This window comes from Monodelphis domestica, chromosome 2 (genome assembly GCF_027887165.1).
Source record: "Monodelphis domestica isolate mMonDom1 chromosome 2, mMonDom1.pri, whole genome shotgun sequence".
Taxonomy (NCBI): Eukaryota; Metazoa; Chordata; class Mammalia; order Didelphimorphia; family Didelphidae; genus Monodelphis; species Monodelphis domestica.
This window is the reverse complement of record NC_077228.1, coordinates 84,305,209-84,314,423: the sequence shown is the minus strand read 5'-3', so window position 1 is coordinate 84,314,423 and position 9,215 is coordinate 84,305,209. Positions and strand designations below refer to the sequence as shown.

Here is a 9,215-nt window from a genome sequence, read left to right as displayed (position 1 = left end):
GTATTTATATAACATATATAAGTAAATATATATATATATAATCCCTGATGTGTATATACATATATATATATATATATAAAATCTTTGGTGCTACACTCCCATGGGGTAATAAAAGAAATAAGGAAGTTGATTTAGGAATAGGGAAGTAGCTGTTGCTCTATGGGGATCAACATTAGATTTTGACTGATTTTCAGTTTAGAAAGTCTAGAAAGTTTGAATATTTCTGGGAGATTCCCCAGGTTCCACTCTAAATATGCTTTCTTGAGTCTTGTATATGTCTTCGTTAAGGTGTTTTCAAGCATCCCTCTCATTTGCTTATCCTATTGATCTGTTCTGGCCCAGTAGAGAAGAAGCATGTTCAAAGAGAACATGATAGAGGGAGAAGCCCTTGCCTTGGAATCAAAAGATCTGAATTTGAATTCCAACTGTGACCATCATGAAGAGATTTGGGGTAAGTCCCTTAACCAGTCTAAACTCTAGTTTCTATATATCTGTGAAATGTAGATAATATTATATGTACTAGCTACCTAACAGAACTATTGGGAGGATCAACTAAAACACTGAATATAAACCATTTTAAATTGTAAAGGAAATCAAGGCACTACATAAAGAGCCCTCTAAATATAAGCAATGATTTTATTAGAGGCCATCTGGTGCCAGACAGATGATCTGGGTCTAATGAAGTGGGCTTATCATGTAAATAAGCACTAGGAACGTCTCAGACCTAATTTTATCTCTGAGGAAAGTCCTTTACAAGAAAATCAACCTTTGGAAGCCATATTCTGGCTGCTTAATACTTCAGCTACAAGAAGGGAATGTCAAACAAAGTTCTGGCGCCCTCTGGGGAGCAATCCCATAGGTAAGAAGCACCATTTCCCTGTCATGCTCTTGATGACATCTCAGAGTTGGAGGGGGCCTCAAAGATCATCTATTCTGATTCATACCTGAACAAGAATCCCTGATCCCATGTGCCTGGCAAGTGGTCATCCAGATTTGGGTTGAAGACCTCCAAAAAGGAAGGTGCAAACAATATTCCCAAGTAATACATTCCTCTTACAGATCACTTGAATGGTTACTTTTGCTTACATTAAACTTAAATGTATCTCTCTGTGACTTCCACCATCTCTTCTTAATTCTATTCCCTTAGAAAAAGAGAACAAATGTAATCTCTTTTTCCCTATGACAGCCCTTGAGATACTTGAAGACAATTAGATATCACTCAGATTTTCTGCTCTTCAGGTTCGATGTCCCCACGTCTCTCTTTCCTTGGTTTTCAGTGTTAGTTGCAGTTCAATCCAAACTTGAAACTCTTGACACTATTTTTACAAGGACCATAACACATTATTATATAAATCCTCAGAAGGCTATCCTCGATTCCATCATATGGACTTGACTTTTTAAAAGTCTAAGTTGATTAATGAGTAGACAGAATAATCATACCAATCTCTTTAAACAATTCTCCCTTTTCTCCCTCATCAGAATCATTTCTGTTTGGGCCTTTAGTAATTCACTCTTGGTAGTTCCCCTTCTTTTCCAGCCTTACTTTTCCTATAAAATGTTAATTCATATGTTTTTACCTTTCCTTTCTTGAAACCCTTTGGAATCAATTTTCTCCAAAATCTAAGGTGCATGCCATGTTGTTGCCTGGCATTCTTTGCCTTCTCTACAGTAAATTCTAAGATGAAGGTATCACTTTGCTGCAAAAAAAAAAATTGATCATTTCCAAAACCCAACAACCAATTCCTTCCTTTGTTTTTTAAACTCTCGCCTTCTGTCTTAGTATCAATCCTAAAACACAAGAGTAGAAAGGATTAGACAATTTGGGTTAAGTGACTTGCCCAGGATCACATAGATAGGATGTTTCTGAGGTTAGATTTGAAGTCCTCCTGACTTCAGACCTGTTTCTTGACTAATACTACCAATTCCTTCTTGTTGGCAAGAATCAGATTCAGACCAGAATTTCCTCCTTATATCATCTTCTACCATTTGAAGTATGAAATTATCATTAAAGCAAGCCAAAGCATGACTAGTTTTTTTTCTGTTCTTGACAGAAAACAAACTCTAACAGATGATCCCTAATAAGAGTTATTTAATGTCCATGGAATTGGTAGCTCTGGATATATCTAAATAATGATTGGTACTCATATCTGGAAGAAACCCTAAAAGAGGAGAAGTAGCCAGAGCATCATTTATTAGCCATTAGTTTCTGGTATAGCCTCTCTTTTTTAAAAATTAGGAATAAATAAATAATACAAGAGATATAAGAAGCTTTTAAAAGAAAAAAAAAACCTTACCTTCCATCTTAGAATCAATACTGTGTATTGATTCCAAGGCAGAAGAGTGGTAAGGGCTAGGCAATGGGGGTCAAGTGACTTGCCCAGGGTCACACAGCTGGGCAGTGTCTGAGGTCAGAATTGAACCCAGGAATTTCCATCTCTGGGCCTGACTCTCAATCCACTGAGCCACCCAGCTGCCCCCTGGAAGAAGCTTTTGAAAGAAAGTGAAATGACTTCATGGAACAAGAAGGCTAAATATGGGACAGAACTACTATTCATCAGTGTAGTTTCAGCCTTTGTAATAACTATTAGACTGGAGCCAATACTTTGCCTTCTATGATATGTTGTGGTTTTATTTCTTCATTTTTTAAATTTAAGATCAGAATAATAAAGTGTTCTCCATGACAAAGAATATAACACAAAGCGTAAATGTTTTGGTTGAGCTGCTTCCAGTTTGGGATTACATGTTCAATTCACCTTACTGTTCTGACAGACATACTGTTATCTCCCAAAAGAATCTATGTAAATCCATGTACATAGATTGTCTGGAAAGACCTTTGTGCTCATTGCTTAAAGGGTGAACTAAACAGATCCACTCTCCCTTTCTTCTCTAGTCAGAAGCATTTCTGGTTCCAAGCTTTCAGATGCCTTAAGCCACAATGTGATGGGCTCTTAAGCAATGAAGCAGTAAACAATAAGTAGAGAATCCAAGAATTAGAGGTCTAGAGTTGGAAGGCAATGTAGGAATAATCTAGTCTAGTTCTCTCATTTTACAGATGAAGAAACTGAATCCCAGAAAGATGAAATTACTTATTAAAGGTCACACATGTGGCAGAGCACAGATCTGAACTCAGGTCCTACGACTGCAAGAAACAAACATGCTTTCCTTCTTAATCTTAATGCCTTCTCTCTGAGACTACACCCAGCTGATCTTCTCTACATATAATTTGTATATAGGTTTTTTTTTGCACATTGTCTCCCCCTAATTAGACCATGAGCTCTCTGAGAACAAAAGCTTATTTTGGACTTTTTTCATATGTCAAGCACTTTGCATAGTGGTTGGCACATAGTAGGTGTTTAGCACATGTTTTTTTGACTGAACTTGAATTTTCCATTGAACCACATGATCCCACCAATTTTTTTTTTAAGTGAGTCAAATATATTCAGCATGATTTCACTTCTAGAGTTCTCCTCCAGTGCTTCATCATGGCAGCTTTGCTAGGAGCACCAGCAGACACACAGCTTCAGGAGTTCTCAATCCAGAGACAGTAAAGGGGTCAGATAATGGTCAGAATTTTTTTTTTGCTGGATAACTGGTGTTGATTAGCAACTCCAGTGCCTATAAGCAGTTCTGAGTCACAGTTCCTGGGCAGACAAGAGCTTATGACCAGTCTCAAAGCAGCAGGGGCCCTCATCACAGATCTAGGGCTAAGAAGAGTGCTATCACTATGGTTCCAGGAGGCCACAGGCCCTTCTTGGACAAAAACTAAAGCACAGACTAGAAAAGCAGTGGCCACACCTTCACCAGGATCACAATACCTTGGAAGCATTGAAAACTTGCAGACCCCCAGGAATAACTCTAAAAATAATAGTATAATAAAGTCTGAAGCTTCAGACAATGTCTCTTCACCACAGCTAAGCAGATAACCAACTTTAAAATGGGGTTCAAGTCTTCTAAGTCAAGAAATGAGTTGGGAAAAATGAGCAAACAACAGCAATAAAAATTTAACTTGACCATAAAAAGCTACTGCACTGGCAGGAAAGACCAAGACAGAAATAATAATTAAAAATAGCTACAACCTCTTTCTTTCTTGATTATTTCTTTTTCTCTTAAAAAAAGTTACTTAATACTTCTTAGATTTAAGGTTGGAAGAAGTCTGAAAAGTAAAGAGATAATTTATGAGATGATGGCAAGATATATTGGAAAGAGTACTTGGTTAGGAATCAAAAGTTAGCTACTTAGTCTTAGTTCTTCCACTAACTACTTGTTGGGGAGATTATTCTACTTTTCTGGAACTCACCTGTCTTACTTGTGAAATCAAGACATTGGACAAAAGAAGTCTATCAAGATTGGGGGAGTGTCTTAGATTTCATCCTTAAAAGTAACAGTTTTGCTTTGCTACAAAGCAATTTGCTCAAAGAAAAAAATGCTATCTGAACCCAAGCTGAACAAGAATTTCTAGAAGGGTTAAACAAAGAGATAAGGGGGGAGGGAGGGAATTAGAGTGATTGATACAAGAAGTTTATGAAGAAAATTAATTGTTTGGTAAAAGAGGCCCCCAAAATACTGAAAGAAGTAACATCTTTAAAAAAAAAAAACAGAATTGACCTAATGGTAAAAAAAAAGCACAAAAATTAATTGAAGAAAAGAATTACTTAAAAAGTAGAAGTTGGCCAATGGAAAAAGTGGTTCAAAAGATCACTGATGAAAATAATCTTTTTTTTTAAATATATTTTATTTGATCATTTCCAAGCATTATTCGTTAAAGACATAGATCATTTTCTTTTGCTCCCCCCACCCCCCATAGCCAACTCGTAAATCCACTGGGCATTAGATGTTTTCTTGATTTGAACCCATTGCTTTGTTGATAATATTTGCATTAGAGTGTTCATTTAGATTCTCTCCTCTGTCATGTCCCCTCAACTGCTGTATTCAGGCAGTTGCTTTTCCTCGGGGTTTCCACTCCCATAGTTTATCCTTTGCTTATGAATAGTGTTTTTTTCTCCTGGATCCCTGCAAATTGTTCAGGGACATTACACCGCCATTAATGGAGACGTCCATTACGTTCGATTATACCACAGTGTATTAGTCTCTGTGTACAATGTTCTCCTGGTTCTGCTCCTCTCGCTCTGCATCACTTCCTGAAGGTTGTTCCAGTCTCCATGGAACTCCTCCACTTTATTATTCCTTTTAGCACAATAGTATTCCATCACCAACATATACCACAATTTGCTCAGCCATTCCCCAATTGATGGGCATCCCCTCGTTTTCCAGTTTTTGGCCACCACAAAGAGCGCAGCATTGAATATTTTTGTACAAGTCTTTTTGTCCATTATCTCTTTGGGGTACAGACCCAGCAGTGCTATGGCTGGATCAAAGGGTAGATATTCTTTTGTCGCCCTTTGGGCATAGTTCCAAATTGCCCTCCAGAATGGTTGGATCAGTTCACAACTCCACCAGCAATGAATTAATGTGAAAATAATTTCTTAAAAATTGGAATTGTACAATTGGAACCTAATGATGCCAAAGGTCATCAAGAAACTAGAATTTTATAGCCAAATTTCAGTCAAGGAGAAAAATTGCAAGCAGCCAGAAAGATACAATTTTCACAGTCAGGATTGCACAAGATTTAGTAGCTTCCTTGTTGAAGGAGTAGATGGTTTGGAAAATGATATTCTGGAAGTCAAAGGAGCTAGGATTATAAACTAGCCATTAATACTGAGAATAATTCTTTAAGGGGGAAATCGAAATTTAATGAAATGATAATTTCCAAGTATTCCTGATGAAAAGACCAAAATGGAATAGAAAAACTGATATTCAAACACAAGACTTAAGAGAAGCATAAAAAGATAAACATGAAGGAGTAGTCAAGAGAATGAATAAAATTAAACTATTTACATTCCTATGTAGGAAGATGATACATGTAACACCTAAGAATTTTATTATTTCTGAAGTAGTTAGAAGGATTCTATATAGACAGAGGGCATCAGTGTGAGTCAATTATGTAAGGATGATCTAAAAAAATAAGTGGTGAAAAAAGAAAGATGTATTTGAGACAAGGAAGAAGGAAGGGGGCAGAATGGAGAAGAAAATTCTCACATAAAAGAGATGTTCAAGAAAGAACTTTTATAGGGGGAGGGGAGGAATATGAGCAGGTGACAATCAATGCTTGCATCAAAATTAGTTAAAAGATGGAAATATATACATAAATCCATACTCAACTGGATATAGGAATCTATCATACCCCAAAGAGTAAGGAAATAAGGGAAATGGGGGAAGGGATGATAAAAGAGAAAGTGGATAAGGGAAGCAGTGGTCAGAGGCAAAATGGACTTTGTAAAGATTAAAATTAATATTCAGTAGTCCATGTATTATTTAATACTATTTATTAAAATCAACTTGGAGCAAAGAAAAAAGTAAAACCAGAGAAAAAAACCAGCCACACCTAGCTCCACGCTGCTACAGTCAGTCAGATCTTCTGTGAGTGAAGCTTGCTCAAAACCAAAACTGAATATAAAATTAACCCATGATGCAGGACAGGAAAAGGGAAAAGGGGATTGTGGGAAATATAGTCTCTAGGGTTCAAGATTCTAAATCAATACAACTTTTAAAGAGAGATCAGATAAAAAGAGAGAATGATAAACCAAAGAAAATAGGATGGAGAGAAATATAAAGTTAATAAACCATAACTCATTGTCAATAGGATGAGCTCACCCATAAAATGGAAGCAAATAGCAGAATGGATAGAAACCAGAATCCAGCAATATGTTATTTATAAGATACATGCATGAAACAGAAAAATACACACTAAAATTTAAAAAAGGGCTAGAGCAGCTATTTATAGTCATATGAAAAACTCTAAATCACTGTTGATTAGAGAAATGAAAATAAATCAACTCTGAGATACTACTCAGAAATGAGAAATGATGGAGGGAGTGAGGGAAAAATAACTATACTAATGAACTGTTGGAGGAGTTGTGAATTGGTTCAACCATTCTGGAGAACAATTTGTAACTATGCCCAAAGGGCTATAAAACTGTGTATACCTTTTGCTGCACAATATAACTACTAGGTCTGTACTCAAAAGAGAACAAAGAAAAAGGGAAGGGGTCTATATAAAGAAAAAGGGAAGGGGTCTATATGTACAAAAATATTCATTGCAGCTCTTTTCATCATGGCAGAGAATTGGAAATTAAGGGTATTCTCATCAGCTGTGGAATGGATGAACATATTGTGGCATATGATTCTGATGTAGTACTATTATGCTAAAAGAAATCACAAGGGGGTGGTTTAAAAACAACACGGCAAGATAGATATGAATTGATGCAAAATGAAGCGAGAAGAACCTGGAGATCATTGGGTAATTTTGTAATGATGATCAATTCTGAGAGACTTTAATTTGATCAATATAATGATCCAAGACAACTCCAGAGAACTCATGATGAAAACATGCTATCCACCTTGAGATAATTAATGAACCCTGAGCACAAACTGAAGTACATATGGGTTTGCTTTTTTTTGTTATATGGTTAATATGGAAATATTTTTCATTATTTCATATCTATAACTGATATTTTTATTGCCTTCTTAGTTGATGGGGAAAGATTGTGGGGCAAGGAGAAAATTTGTAATTTATTTTTAAAAGAAAAGAATGTTTAAATTAAAAAGGAAAAGAAAGAAAGAAATTGTCTTCACCATTGTGACATTTTAAAATAGCACATGCAGGTGAGGGGCACAACCCCTGAACTTGTAGCAAAGCAAAAATGTTACTTTTAAGGATGAAATCTAAGACACTCCCCCAATCTTGATAGACTTCTCTTGTCCAATGTCTTGATTTCACAAGTAAGACAAGTGAGTCCCAGAAAAGTAGAATAATCTCCCCAACAAGTAGTTAGTGGAAGAACTAAGACTAAGTAGCTAACTTTTGATTCCTAACCAAGTACTCTTTCCAATATATCTTGCCATCATCTCATAAATTATCTCTTTACTTTTCAGACTTCTTCCAACCTTAAATCTAAGAAGTATTAAGTAACTTTTTTAAGAGAAAAGGAAATAATCAAGAAAGAGATGCAAAACAGTGAATCTGCTTGGCCATATATAGCAACTATACATAAAATTTAATGAAGAAAATAAGAGAGTATATGACCAGTGCCAAGTGAATGACACATACAAGTACTATAAAAGCAAAAGCCAGGAGAGGATCCTTGTGAAAGTTACAATCAAAAAAGGCTGAATAAAGAGGCCCAACCATGTGAGAATTAAATGAGACAAAATAAAATAATTGAATTTAACAATGCATATGATAAATATTACAACTTTTATGTATTTTTTAAACTTTAATAATAGCTAGCAGCTATATAACACTTTAAGATTTACAAAGTGCTTTACAAATATACTTCATTTGATCCTCACTAACTCTGAATGGTAGGTGCAATTATTATGTCATTTCACATGTGAGGAAACTGAGGCAGAAGAAATTAAACAATGTCCAAAGTCACACAGTTAATAAGTGTTTGAGGTAGGATTTGAACTCATCTTCCTGACTTTAGAACTAGTGTTCTAGCCATTGTTTATACAATTTTGTACTTCATTCATAAGATTTATATATATATATATACATATATATATATACATATATATATATTCCTTAAATCTTTGTCATAAAACCACTCACATATCACACTGAAGAGTAAGGATTCATTTGATGAATAGTCCATTTTTCTAAGTCTTGTCTTGATTACAGATGACAGGTTTTCAATGATTCAAATCAGGAGAATTCCAAATGCTTTGAAGCATGTATATCTCTATCTCTTAGATAAATTTTAGAACATGTAGCATGGTGCTATTTTTAGTTTTGAAAAAGCTTCTCAGTATATAAATATATTTTTATAGGGGTTCTGAGTCTTTTAGTGAGAAATCATTAAGCTCCTTCTACATGCTGGGCACTAGACTACAAATACAAAAATGAAAACAGTTCCTGCTCTCCAGAAGGTTCTCTTCTCTTCCTAGAAGACAGCACAGTGTGTTGGAAAGCATTGTGGATGGTCAGTTGGGATACTGGGTTCTTGTCTCCATCCTACCACTTGCTACCCATGTGACCTTTGATGAGTTGCTGAACTTGTTTCAGTCTCAGTTTCCTTTTCTGAAAAATAAGAGTTGGATTTGATTATATCAAATGTCTTTCCAATTCTACATTTCTATAACTATCACTAGTATAT

The 9,215-nt window shown here is 35.5% G+C and overlaps 1 long non-coding RNA gene across 1 annotated transcript; it reads left to right on the top strand.

Moving 5' to 3' along the window:
* Nucleotides 1-282: 282 nt before the first annotated feature.
* Nucleotides 283-8,304, top strand: LOC130457112 (uncharacterized). Its single transcript, XR_008916126.1, has 2 exons — nt 283-451; nt 7,993-8,304. It is a non-coding gene; the product is annotated as an uncharacterized LOC130457112 (long non-coding RNA).
* The last annotated feature ends 911 nt before the right edge of the window (nt 8,305-9,215 follow it).